Source organism: Dipodomys spectabilis, unplaced genomic scaffold (assembly GCF_019054845.1).
Source record: "Dipodomys spectabilis isolate Male_0828 unplaced genomic scaffold, ASM1905484v1 ptg000157l, whole genome shotgun sequence".
NCBI classification, from domain to species: Eukaryota; Metazoa; Chordata; class Mammalia; order Rodentia; family Heteromyidae; genus Dipodomys; species Dipodomys spectabilis.
In genome coordinates, this window is record NW_024870834.1 from 21,375,705 (window position 1) to 21,390,889 (window position 15,185).

Sequence of the window (15,185 nt, forward strand, 5' to 3'; positions counted from 1 at the left end):
ATCTTGGTTCATCTATAATGGGCTGGCAGGGAGCGATGGTTATTAGAAAAGAAAATGCACTGAGAGTCCTGCCATGAATCATTTATGGAAGATACCATGCTTAGCTAACACTGTGAAAGTAGTATATGAAAATAAGGCTTGTAAGGGCAATTCAGACACTGTTTCTGATGACTTTCAGACATGACTACTGACCACAGAAACGGGCCTGGTCACACTAGAATGATTTCTGCCTTCAGGATGGAAGGGAACACATGTGGACAGAGATCAAGGCCCTTGGGACAGCCTTCAGAAGTCACTATCAGGCAGTGCCCATATCATGAAAGGGAAACTCTCCTGAGAAGGAAACCTTCCTTTCTGTACAAGATGACTCTGGTTGCATTTGCATCTTCCCATTATGAACTGGAGACGAGATCAGCTTGAAGAGGTAATTAATTCAATGGGACTGAGGTTTGGCATTTACCTTTTAAATATATGAGCAGAGGTGGGGGGAGCAGAGGAAGTGGTTTTCTCACAACACAGCTAGGGGAAGATGGTGCGATGTTATCAAGGTTTTCAGGGTAACCAGCATCACAATTTTAATCCCCACTTTGCCCACACCAAGTATCAGAGCCATGATAGCCTAAAGATAGGGGCCTCAGGAGCCCCCAGAAGGATAGAACTGATACTCTCTTGGTCAACTATAAATAGAACTTGTTAAGATACTTCTGGGAGGGGGGAGGTAGGTGGAAGCAATCAGCTAACTAAAAAAAAATGTGCAGAAGTTTGTCTAAGGATACAATCTGACCCTGGCTTCTTATTTCCCTCAAAGTGGATAGCTAAGGTGAAATGTATTGTCTTCTCGCAGCCATGCTTTGAACTTTACCAATCTCTTGCTGGAAGAGCCCCTATGGGAGAAGAAGTAGAAGTTTGTGCTTCCAGGAACAAACCTTGAATCTTTGTCCCATTGGTGAGTTATTAGACACTGGAAAAGTCACTGTACCTGCTCCAGAATCCTTTGTAAAGTAAGAGTAAAATTATTTCTTTTACAACATACTTTACCCATTGTAAGGATTAGTGGATGGTTAATAAATCCAAATAGTCTTGTTTTGAGAATTTGGAGATCTTGGTTCTTTTTTTTTTTTTTTTTTTTTGGGGTCCAGTCGTGGGGCCTGAACTCTGGGCCTGGGCACTATCCCTCAGCTCTTCAGCTCAAGGCTAGCACTCTACCAACCTGAGCCACAGCGCCACTTCTGGCTTTTTTCTTTTTGCTTATGTGGTGCTGAGGAATCGAATCCAGGGCCTCAGGCATGCAAGGCAAGTGCTCTACCACTGAGCCACCTTCCCAGCCCGAGATCTTGGTTCTTATCCCATTTCTACCACCATCCTCTATGGGCCTGGAGAAAGCTATTCCTATCTGGTAAACTCTGTTTCCTCTAATGTGGAATGTGGGTGCTTTGAGTGTGCCCACACTTTGCTGATCTCAGTGATTCAGTTTCCTGGGCTGCTCTTGGAGGTTCTACCTCAATAGGTGGGCTCAATAATTTCTGCCTTGTCAGTGGTAATGTTTGGGGAAGTTGGATTGGATCATTGTCTCCTGGGCTTATCAGATTACAGGGGTCATAAGATGGGTGTAACTAGGCTTCTAAGCCTAGAAAGTTGTATTTTATATCATCAGATGAGTCATGTGATCAGGTATGTCTGGTAAACATTAGTCTAAATTATCTTCAGGGTCAAAGTGTATGAACAATACTCAGAAATGAAGTTTAGGTAAGAAGTACAGGTCTGGCCATGCTGTATGTAAAGAATAGGAGAACTTTCCATCAAGTTGGTAGATGGCTGTTACACTTCCCACCCTAGCCTCCCAACTCATACTCATTGTTTCTTTTCTGTAATGCTTAGGGTATTAGAGGAGGCATTCAACAGCCACTTAAATGACCATATTCACTATGGCCTGTGTATTAAAGGCTTGATCTCCAACCTTTGGTGCTATTGAGAGAATGTGGAACCTTTAAGAGGTGGGGGCATAGTGAGAAGTCTTTAAGTCATCATACACTTGAAAAGAATTGTGAGACTCTGGTCTCTTCCTCTTCCTTTTCTCACCTGCCCCTCTAGCTTGCCATGGAGTGAGTGGCTTGGCTTTTCCATGTACCTTAAGCTATGATATGTTCCATCACCACAGGCCTAAAAGAAACCTGCCCAACCAATTATGGATTGGAACTATAGACCTAAAGCTTTTATGGTGATATACATTAATAAACCTTCAACTTCTGAAGTCCATTATCTCAAGTATCTGTTACCAAAAGCTCATTGACATACTTTTCTAGGATCCTGCCTACCTTCTTATGATCCAGTCACTAAAGTCTGACCACCTGCCCAGGGGTCTGCAGGACCTTGTCTGCCATGATCAGGTAGCTCTTCTGTCTGATGGGTGTCTGTGTCATAGCATCACCCCTACTTAATCATCACTGCTACTTCCTCTCACTCAAGCCAAATTAAACCTTACATTGACAGACTTTGTGAAGGGAAACAGAAACCAGGAAATACTCATACATTTCACTTTGTTTCCTGCTTTGATGTGGCCTTAGAAGCCAACTCCTTTTTGTTGTTGTCTTTTGGAGGCAGAGAAAATGCCTCATTCCTTCCCAACATATCTCAACTGACTATTGAGTGTAAATAGCAGTTCTGACTTACCTCCATATGGAAGATTTGTTCTAGCCTGGCACTGGTGGCTCATGTGGGAGTTCTGACTTATCTCCATATGAAAGATTTGTTCTAGCCTGGCACTGGTGGCTCATGCTTATAATCCTCGCTACTTCAGGAGGCTGAGATTTGAGGATCCTGGTTCAAAGCTAGCCCAGGCAGGAAAGTCTGTGAGATTCTTATCTCGAATTAATTGCCAGAAAACTGGAAGTGGCACTGAGGCTTAAATAAGTAGAGTGCTAACCTTGAGTGAAAAAGCTCAGGGACAGCACCCAGGCCCTGAGTTCAAGCTCCACAATCAAAGAGAGAGAAAGAAAGAAAGAAAGAAAGAAAGAAAGAAAGAAAGAAAGAAAGAAAGAAAGAAGGAAAGAAGGAAAGAAGGAAAGAAAGAAAGAAGGAAAGAAAGAAGGAAAGAAAGAAAGAAGGAAAGAAAGAAAGGAAGGTAGGAAGGAAGAAGGAAGGAAGGAAGGAAAAGAAAATATGTATTTTTTCCTGTAGTGGTATTTCTGTGGATAATCAGTCTCTAGGTGTCTCCATGATGGGCTCTTGCCCTCTCTGTGGTTCTTCCTGAATTAGGGGAGCTTGCTGCTAATCACAGCCTGCTGCGTTAGTTTACAGCACAAGCTCATCACTACTACAGATGCTTCTCAGATATTACACTGGAGAAAAATGTAAAAGAATAAAAAATAAATAAACTTAAAAAAGAATCCTTTTAGAAACATCTCTTTGTGTGTTCCTGGCATAAAAACACTTGTGCTCTAACACGATCTTTATTGTGAAGAGCTATGGAATTAAATGTGTCAGTTGTAAGTATAGATTGGGAGTTCCAAGAGCAACTCCAGACTCTCGCTGTCTGCATTTGAATTCTCTTTATCACTAAACCTAAAGCAACTGCTCCTTCAATCTTTCCAGGTCTTTGCTTCCTCATCTGTAACCTTGCAGTTACAAGAGAGAGGGGCCAGGCCAATCTCTCCGAGGCTTTTGTGAGAGTGAAGTGAAATTTGGCAAGTGAAATACTGGGAACAGTGTCTGACTTACAGAAAGAGCTCCATAGTGAGTGCTATCTGAAAACAAACTTGTTCGGTAAACAACCAGGTTGTAAATATCGAAGACATTATGGGTTGTAATTTCCTGTCACAGTTAGTCAACATTGTTATTATGGTCCAAAAGCTGCAGTAGGCAATATTGTAGTTGAATGAGTGTAAATGTTCCATTTGTTGCAATGAAACTTTAAAAAAAAACTCAAACCAAACCAACACAAATAGGCAGTAGGCTGGATTTCATCCATAGACTGTAGTTTGTTGATGCTTGTTTTAATGGAAGATAGGTACCTCATGGGAAGGCCAGAGTGGCTAAGTGGCCAGGTTTCCTGGGTATTGGGATAGATATAGTTTAGGGACTGAAAACTCCGCAAGGGGCTGAGAGCCGAGATCATCCATGGCCTCCACAGCAGCAAGAACCGTTTGCCTTTAGTTATTGTGGAGACCCACCGCCTGTTTTCACTACTGTTGTTTCCACTCCCAGTTACCAACCTCTCATTTGGAGGCATCTTTTTGCCATCCTATGACTTCTCACTTCTCCAGGCTCACTCATACACCTGCCCAGTGGTTTCTCTTCTATGCTTCTATTGGCTTTTACTCTCATAGCTGTTTCCTGACTCCAGCCCTCAATGAGAGAGAAAATCCCATGGATCTAGTCAATCCCCATTGTCCTTGTTTGAATACATATTTTGTTCCAGATCTTTTCTTAGGGCTCTGGCCCACTTACAGGTGAGAGCCTTTGAATCAATTAACACTGTGGTCCAGGTGAAGGCCAGGCGCCCGGAACTTCATCAAGGGCTGTAAACAGGAGTCCTTTGAAAGGGAGCTATGTTCTGGGGCCTGACTGCCTTATACACTGTCCTCTGGGCATCATTTGTAGAACGATCAGCTATGCATTCTACAACTCCTTATATGACATTGTGCATTAGCCACATTTAACATTATGGAAGGCAGCCTTGTAGGGTGGAAGGTGGATGGTGTGTACAAACAGAAGGCATTTAACTTTTATGAGTCCCAGGATCTCCTGTGTAAAGGAGGATAATAGCATTACTTGTCACGATAGTGACAAAGATGAAATGAGATGAGATGTGTAAAAGTTTACAGCACACGGGCAGTATCGAGCGAAGCATTCATTGTGTTCTTTCCTTCTTCTCCACCCCAAATGTAACTAACTGTGACAGTTCCTTTTGATGTTGCTGGTAGAGCTGATAGAACTTTCTGCAGCTCCTGTTTTGGTGATGTAGAACATTCAAGTCCTGAGAATAGGAATATAGCTGCTGAAAAGATTTTCTGCCTTCCTTAGTAAGGGTTTTTGCATTCATAATGCTTCTCACAATCTCTGGGATCTCCTTGACTATGACTATTCCTTTGAACATTTTCATTTCAGGCCTCCATATAAAGAGTAGCACTGGGGCTAGCTGTGGGGTGGGAGTGTTGTGTAGTTTTGGAAAAGTAGTAGATTCCACAGCAGAGGGGGAGGACTGGAACTTTGAATAATCAAAACTCCAAAGATACCATATGAAACTATGTTATTTATTTATTTTATTGTAAAGATGCTGTACAGACGGGTTACAGTTATATGAGTAAGGCAATAAGTACATTATTTGTCCATCATTGTTACCCCTTCCCTTGTTCTCCACTATCCCTCCCCTCCCCCAACAAAGTTTTACAACTTCTTCCAATATACTATCTTGTGGGTATCATTGTTGCGCTGGGTCATCCTGTGTCCCTGTTTTAGCGTTTTGTTATTCCCCTTCCCCTCTCCAAATGGGACAAATGTATATACAAGATGCAGAGTACCAAAATCAAGTACAGTGACAACAGGGGATCTACCATAGGGGAAGAACATATAAAAGAAAACAAAAAAAAATCACATAGTACATTAAAAACAACAACAACAAAGAAAAACCTCTTGTGTTCATATCTTGGGGTTCATTTCACTTAGCATCTACTCATCTGATAAAATTATCCTAGACATATACTAATTATTGCAAATGAGGGAAACCCTGGGACCTATATTTCTTTGGGTCTGGCTTACTTCACTTAATATGATTTTTTTCCTAGTCTTTCCATTTCCTAACAAATGGGGTGGTATAATTCTTTCTGATGGAAGCATAGAATTCCATCAAGAAAATGTGGGATAAACCATGCTATTTCTATTTCCATTTATTCATGTGTTTTTAAAGTATTTATGGAGGAAAGTCCTTCCTTTCCCTCTGGATATAAATTTACATAGTTCTATGACTTTCCTTGATCATTCTTAGATGTTAAAAAGTTATGTGGCCACTTGAAGCCCTCAAACATGATCTCCATTCAGCTAGCCCATGCTCACACCCATGTAATAGCAAAACTCCCCACTCAAAACCTGGGACTGCTGCAGGCAGGATGCATGTGGTTGGGAAGGGTTGGGGACAAACGTTTCTTCTTTATTAACTCCTCCTTTAGCTCCTCAGAACTGTGACCTCTTTAGAACAGGAACAGGCAAGGACAGGAGGTGAGTGGGACAGGAAAGCTCTTACTGTACTGCAGACGGAAAGATGGCTGCTGGTGCTTTTTCTTGGCTACGGTCATGGGGTCTTTGGGAAGCCTTCCCATCTGCCCTGTTCTGAAGTTCTCTTGCCCAGGCATCAGTTTACCAGCACATTCACAACATACTTCTTCCCTCACAGGAACTAAAGATTACTCTAGCTTCTCCCTACTGATGTCATCTCCCTCAAGGGGTCCGCCATCTCTACACACCAGCAGCTTGCCAACTGGTCCAAGGGAAGTTCTCAGACGTCCCTGTTCAGAACCACTCTGAGAGTTTACAGGTCAGTTCCAAGGCTGAAAGAAAGATCTTTCTTCTCACAGTAGAAGCGTCCAGCCAGCACATCTCTTCCAGCCTTTTGGATTTCCAAGTTGGAATCCAGCATGCATCTACCGTGTTATCCACGCCCCCCCCCCCATCACAGGGGACGTGTGCCAAGTTTCCCAAGGTGATCTCCCTTTGAAGTCCCATGTCGCCAATTTGAAATTAGACACAGGCACCTGTCATCACTCTCCTCTGAGGCGGGTGAGGCTCATGGCACACCAACATTTCTTTTCCAAATAAATCTTCTTCAAAACCGTCTCCTGTAATTTCTAAAAGCCAGATTGTTTTATACCCTCAATAGGGGTGTAGGTAAGAAATATGAGTTCAATAACAAGTCTTTAGATCTTCTCTTCAAACTTTATATCATGTTTGGTCACCAACCTCTGGAATGTCACGTGTACCTTGAGCAAAACTTGCACTTTAGCCTATCTTTTCAGTATTTCCTTTGGCCTTGATAGAACTGCAGATGGGGATAGGGACACCAAACCGTGTTCTGATGTGTGACATACAGATCATTCTGCCCACGTCTGTGCCATGCCTTTCTTGTGGAGGGTCTCCCAGCAGATTTGGCTGGGCTAACCGGAAAGTCTTGTGTTTTTTTCCCCTTGCCTGTCTTCTAGCGATGGGGAGTTAGATGCTCTTGGCTAGTGGTGATTTCTCAGCATTTTCAGAGAGGGTAGCAGAGAGGGGGGGTGGGGCACACACTCATGGTGCTTTTTCACTTTCTTCTTACTGGCTTCCTGGCTTTCCCGTGGAGAATAATTCAGCCTTTCCTAAAGAGAAGTGTAGTTGAAAGATAGAGGATCCTGGGAGTTTGTTGCTATTCATCCTGGTCTTGAGTATTTTGGAGAACTGGGGAGGAGGGAAATGGCTCTCCAGGGCCTCTGTTGCTGTTAGCATGGTGGAAGGGGAGAGCGGGCACTGAGGAGCTGGAAGGAGATGCAGGGGCCTAGAGAAGAGGCTGCCAAACAAAAGTCCACCAGGGGTTTCCAAGGTGGAGCTGGCCCGGACAAATGGCCCATTTCTTCAGGCTGGATGGATCCATTTGCTGTAGCTCTGGACCTGTTGTCCACCCATTTTCACATGGGAGGTATATATTCTCCTCTGCAAATTTGGCTGCACACAGTGAGATCAGTCTTCCTGTATCTTATATTTCCATCACCTACACTGAGTCTCTTGTGCAGGTCATTGGACACAGTAGGTGCTCTGTAAATGCTGAGTGAGTGAAACTGAACAGGCTCAATTAGAAGCAGTTGCCAGCAAACCTCATTATATTCAGTTCCATAAAAGCCACAAGTGTTCACTGAGGGTTTTCTAGGTGCCTGGCACCACACAGAGCCATTACCTAATTGTTTTGATCTGAAGCCAATAAAGAGATCAAATTTAGTTCTCCAGCCAAACTGGTTTAATGCATGCTTATAATGGAGGAAATATTGGGGGAAAAGGCAAGATGAAAAGATTGTGCATCACCTCACCACCAAGATAATTATTGTTAATATGTTCTTCGATCTTCCCTCCCACGAATTCACTTGCATATTTATTGTTTCCTTCCTTCATTTCCAAAATTATTCAAAACTTGATCTTGAACATTGCTTTGGTTATTTCTTTTTGTGGGGCTGAGGGTTGAACCCAGGACCTTGCAAGGATTTCTGAGGTGGAAGGCCCATTCCTTCAAGCTAGATGGGTCTATTTGATGTAGCTAGGTAAGTGAGGTACTCTACCACCATACTACACTCCCAGCCCCAAAGTCTTTTGATTCTTGTTTTTGTTTTTGTTTTTTTTGTAATGTTACTGAGGCTGGAACTCAAGGTCTCACACTCTTGCTTGGCTTTTTTGTTCAAGGCTAGCACTCTACCATACCTGCAACTTCTAGGCTTATGCTGGTTAATTAGAGATAAGAGTCTCTTGTTTGCTTGGGCTGGCTTTGAATCTGGATCCTCATATCTCAGCCTTTTGAGTATCTAGGATTATAGGAATGAGCTAGCAGTGCCCAGCAAGTCTTTGATTCTTTATATAACATTTCCCCCATTCATAAAACAACATATGCTTATTTTAGAAACCTGGAGAATGAAAGCGTGTAAAGAGGCAATAACTAGCATCATAAAATTTCTACCAAAACATAACAACCATATTTCCTTCGTGTCTTTTTTCCCTATGAACTTATGTGTATGTATTTGAAAATATTGCCGACCATATGCCTTGTACAGCTGTTTTAAATATAGTTTTTATTTTTCATGAAGTAATGCACTGTGCATGTAGTTAATAAAAATGGCAAGTACTAAAGGGCTTAGGATGTAAAGCAGCCTTCTCACCTTCCCCACTCAATATCCTCGGAGAGAGCTGGCCTGTGGTACGTACATCTTCCTCTTGTTATGTTAGTCTATGTGTCTGTGTGAGTGTGAATGTTAGATGGTCTGAGTCTACCACCACTTCCTGCTTAGCAATGTTAGATATTATCTGCTAGACATCCTGCTCTCGTGATGATGTCCTGCCTTCTCCATGGTAATAATTCCTCCACTGATAACTTTTAGTTGTAAGTAACATACTTTTTATCTATTGAATCTTGTTCCATCAACTCTATAAGTTATTTATTTTTATTTTTTTGGTGCTATTGTTGAATTCTGGGCTTGAGCATACTGTCCCTGAATTTCTTTTGCTCAAGGCTAGCACTCTACTACTTGGGCCACAAACTCTGGCTTTTTCTGGTTATTTGGAGACAAGAGTCTCATAGTCTTTCCTGCCCAGACTGACTTTGAATGGTGATCCTCAGCTCGCAACCTCCTAAGTAGCTAAAATGACAGACATGAAGCCACTGGTGCCCAGCTCTATGAGTTATTTGGACTCTTCATTTTGTACATGGAGTAAACCATTCACCCCCTCTTCATTTTTCCTATCTTCTTCACATTCCCCAGGTCAACCTCTGACAATGGTACTTTAGCTTATTCATTGTCAACACAGAACATTCACAGGGAGTAGACTGTTTCACCTACGGATATTCAAGGAAGTCTGCATTAGATTTCCAACTTGCCTGTATCTTTCCCTTTAAGTCATTTAGTGGCATCTTGGAGACAGCTGCACACCATTGATGTGCCATCTTTTACTGGGACTTTCTATATACATTTTGTAGAGTTGTATAAAACTTGATTGAGATTAAATAAAACACATGCAGCTCCTTTAACTATATAGTTCACTTACTTTCAACAAATGTATCAGTTAAGATATGTAACATCTCTATAGCACCTTCTGTAGTTCCTTTATTCATTCTCATTCCTTGCATCCCTTCCTTACCTAGTTCCAGCTACTTAGTTTTTGTTTGTTCTAGAATTTTGTATAGATGGTAACATTTGTGTGGGGGGGGGGGGGGGGAGGGGGGTACTGGAGTTTGAACTCAGGACCTTGTGCGCTAACACAGCGTTTTTACTCACAGGTGACTACCACTTCACTTGGGCCATGCCTCTACTTCTAGGGTTTTAAATAGTTAACTAAGAGAGACAAGTCTCTTGGATTTGTCTGCTTGGACTGGCTTTGTTTTTTTAAATATATATTTTTATTGTAAATATATAGTACAAAGGGGTTACGGTTACATGAGTAAGGTAATGAGTACACTTCTTATCGAGCATTGTTACCCCCTCCTTTGTTTTTTTCCTACCATCCCTTCCCTCCCCACCTCCCCAACTTCTCCCCAACTTCCCCTCCACCCCCTGACCTGAAGCTGTAAAGTTCATTTTCAACATAGTGTTGGACTGGCTTTGAACCTCAATCTTCAGCTCTCAGCTTCCTGAGTAGCTAGGATTATAGGCATGGAAACTCAGGTTTGACTTCTTGTCAGTGTGATCTTTTTGAGATTCTTCTGTATGATTTTTTTTTTTTATTGCTGAGAAAGAATCCACTATTTGTAGCTACCACAGTTTGTGTGTTCATTTATCTATTGATGAGTAGGTAAATAGTTGAGTGATTTTGCCCATTTGGGGCTATTATAGTGACTATTCATATGTACATTTTTTTTTTTTGCCAATTATGGTGTTTGAATACAGGGCCTGGACACTGTCCCTGAGCTCTTTTGCTGAAGGGTAGTGCTCTACCATTTTGAGACATAGTCCCACTTTCCATTTTCTGGTGGTTAATTGTAGATAAGAGTGTCACAGACTTTCTTGCGTAGGCTGGCTTTGAACTGTGATATTCAGATCTCAGCTTCCTGAGTAGCTAGGATTATAGGCATGAGCCACTAGGGCCCGGCTAGAATCAACGATTTCTACGGATATCTTTTAATTTTTTAAATTATCATTAAGTAGTTGCACAAAAATGTTGCCATTTAACAAGGCAGTTTATAAATATAATGCATTTTGATCAATGTCATCCCTTTAAAAATTCTCATCCATCGTTCCTCTACCCACCCCTTCCCTCACTTTTTAAAATTTTATAGGATATACAATGGATTCTTTTTTGGGGGGGGGGGGGGTCCGGTCGTGGGGCCTGAACTCTGGGCCTGGGCACTGTCCCTCAGCTCTTCAGCTCAAGGCTAGAGCTCTACCACCTGAGCCACAGTGCCACTTCTGGCTTATGTGGTGCTGAAGAATCAAACCCAGGGCCTCATGCATGCAAGGCAAGCGCTCTACCACTGAGCCACCTTCCCAGCCCATACAATGGATCCTTGACTGAATATTCCCCTTCTTCTCCTCTTCATTTGTCTACCCCTTTCCCCTTGATCCCACCTCACACCTTCCTGGTGTTTTATTTTTCTGAACTTTAACATCACCTTTCTAAGAAATTACACTATTTGAGTTCTCCCTTGAATATACCATATTTCAGTTAATACATTTGTATGTACCTGCATACCACCCAACGTATTTACTCATACATTTATAAGCTAAATCTAGCTTCCATGGGAAGCTTTCTAGGGAAAGTTTGCAAAATCCTTTGTCTCTCTGAGCCTGACTTACTTCACTTAGCACAATTTTTTTCCAGGTCTTTTTTAATGGACCACCTATTTTTTTTTAAATCTCTTGCTTAGCTACCTAGGAATAAGGTGAATGGATTATGCTGTAAGAGTACATTTACCTTTGTGACAACTTGGCAAACTATTCTCCAGAGACTGGACTCTGAAACTCCTACCTGCAATAATTGAGACTTCCTGTTGTTCATGCCTTTGCAAACTTAGTACTGCCCATCTTTTTCATCCAAGATGCTTAATGGGAGCATAGCAGTGTCTCACCAACTTAATTTGCATTTCTTAGATGGCTAACACCATTTCGTGTGGCATCTCATCTTTTGTCCAGTTGTCTGTTCAGATCTCCTGTTCACACTTTAATTGGGTTATCTTAATATTCAGTTGTGAAAATGTTTTATATTTTGGAATCAGGTCTTTTGTTGGACAGCCCCTTTGTGTTTTTGAATCCTGTGCTCTTCCCATTTAACACTGCGTCCTAGACAATTCTTTATGTAACAATGTTTTTTTGAAAACATTTTGAATTTCTTAATATTCTAGCATAAAGATGGATCGTGTATATTTAGGAGTAGTTCTTTAAGGTTGGACATTACTGCTTCTACTCATGCTTTGTGATTGCTCAAATAACAGTTTAATACATATCTTCTCACAGAAATCAGAATATAGCATAAGATATATGTATACATATATGTTCATATGTGTTTATATAATGTGTATACACATATACACATACATATGTCTATGTATATATGTCTATGCACATATATCCTGAGGAATATATGTGTGTGTGTATGTAAGAATAAATTTTTCCTCCAATTGAAGTAACAAGGTCAAAGGGCTTTTAAGATTCTTGCCAAACTGCCTCCCAAGATCATACCAGTTTAAAGTAGCAGTAGCAGTAGGTGCAGCCTTGTCTTTGTACCAGCAGCACCAGCTCTAGATAGTTTCACTATTTTTTTAAATGTTGATTTAATGGGTGGGAATGATGGCTGATTTTAAACTACAATTTGTAAATTATTAGTGTAGTTGGATATCCTTCCATTTAGCAGTCATTTCTTTTTCTTCTTGTACGAATTGTTTATTTATATCTTTTGTCTCAAATGAGTTTCCAAGGCACGTTTCCCAACTCTGCAAGGCAGTTACAGCAGGTGGACGTGTTTGCTATTGGAATTGGGGGAGAAAAATGTGCTAGCCAGGGCCAGCCCAGCATCCCTGCACACAGCTGTCTGTTGAAGCAACTCCCAACAATCCTTTTATTCACCCAGGCCTATCGGTTTGTAAAATCTCCAGTTACCTTCTGTAAAAAGCAAGGGGAAAAACTCAGTAGATGAATGGATCAAGAAAATGTGGTATAAATACACAATGGAATTCTATGCCTCCATCAGAAAGAATGACATTGCCCCATTTGTTAGGAAATGAAAAGGCTTGGAAAAAAATTATATTAAGTGAAGTAAGCCAAGCCCAAAGAAACATAGGTCCCATGGTTTCCCTTATTTGCAATATCTAGTATATGTATGAGTCAAGCAGAAAAGGTCAGATAGGTGATGTTAGGAAAATGAACCCTAAGATATGTATTTAAATGTTTTTTTCTTTCATGCATTTGTTTCTAATGCAATTATAAGATTATTTCTTTGTTGCTTTGTATGTCCCTCCCCCACAGTATAACCCCTGCTTTCACTGTATTTGATGTCAGTATAATTTGTGGAGGGGAAGGGGGAAAACAAGTCGTTTAAATAAGGATACAGGTGGACCCGTTGCAACAATGAGAAGTACAAGTTGTCATGTCGAAAACGAACTTTACAACTTTGGTGGTGGTGGGGGAAGGCTGGGAAGGGATGGGAAGGGTAAACAAAGGAGGAGGCTACAATGCTTGGTAAAAAAATGTACTCACTATCTTGCCCATGTAATTGTAACCCCTCTGTACAGTATTTTCACAATAAAAAAAAAAAAAAGCAAGGGGCAGCTGGGTGTTAGTGGCTCCCCTCTGTAATCCTAGATACTCAGGAGGCTGAGATCTGAGGATCTCAGTTTGAAGCCAGATTGAGCAGGATTGGGGCTTAAACTCATGGCCTGGGCACTGTCCTTGAACTAGTGTTGAGCCACAGCTCCCCTTCTGGTTTTCTAGGTAGCGAATTGGAGATGAGTCTCCTGCCTGTGCTTTAGATTGCCATCATCCTCAGATTTCAGTTTGCTGAGTAGCAAGGCTTGTGAGACTCTTAACTACCAAAAAAGCTGGAAGTGGAGCTGTGGCTCAGTGGTAGAGCACTAGCCCAAGCACAAAAGCTCAGGGTCAGAGTTCTGTGTTCAAGCTCCAGGACTGACACACCACACACACACACACACACACACATACATACACACACACACACACACACACACACACACACACACACACAGTAATGGAGCAACAAGGAAAGAGTCCCCCCACAAAAGCAGAAACAGAAGCTTGACTTCTTGAATTAAATTACAACCTTACTGCCTGAAAGGAGCATGGTAATGATATGCAAGATCAGCAGAAAGGATCAAAGTGGCTATCAGGCCAGAAGATTTTGATAGTAACCTCAACAAAAAAATGACAAGATTCCTGGTGAGCTTGGCGGCACACACTGTAATATCATGCACTTGGAACCTTTCACTTGGAAGGCTGAGGCAAGAGGATCATGGGCGAAACAGTGAGAAACTGAAGAGGAAAGACAGAGAGAGAGAGAGAGAGAGAGAGAGAGAGAGAGAGACTCATCAATCCAATTAATAACTGTCATTCAGGAAGGAATGTCTGAAGGTCTGAGCAGAGTGAATCTCTTGGGTAGAGTCCTTGCCTAGCAGACACAAGACCCCAGATTTGATCTCTAGCATCACAGACAGACAAACAAAATAAAGCAAAACCACCAAAACAAATGCCCCGAGGCCTGTGGGTAAATGAATGTCTTAAGAATTGTAATCCTCCTGTTCACTAGGTCTTGCTTCAAACTGATCATGTAGAATGTCTAACTCCTACACATGTCCTCCCCCAATCCTGCCACTAATATTTTTAGCTCAGGACAGTCTCTCATACTCTCACAACAAGTTCCAACACATAGAGGTCCTGGGGGTGAGAAGGAATCTCCACCCAGGTCTTCTCAGAAATCCCCTGGGTGTGCCCACATGCACCAACAATGCATTTATTTCTACAATACGTATGGGAATCCCTGAATAATCCTACACATATGGGTATTTCTGAGAAATCCACAGGTGGATTCTTCACAGAGGACCATAGATAGGATTTTCCCCAAATTGTAAGGATCTCAGCTAGTGACTCACCTTAGTAAGTCATGTTACTTACATGTTACTTACCAGTCATGTTCCTATGACTAGTATTCTTGGAAGTTCCTAGACAGAATCCCACCCTCAGTTGCAAACATGATCTCTATTTTTTTTTGGGGGGGGGTGATGGTGGGGGCGCAGTGGTGGTGGTGGTCTCACTAGGAAGATCAAGTTGGCCTAGAATTTACAATGTGGTTAAGACTGGCCTTCAGATCATGATCTTCCTACCTCTGTCTCCTGGATGCATGAGTTTCCTCTTCCTTTTCCTGCTATAGTGATAGACTAGACTGGAAGACTGGGTCACAGTCTTCCACCAGGTTCTTCCACTAGATATGGCAAACATAGCCATGTCTTATTGGTTGAAAGTGCC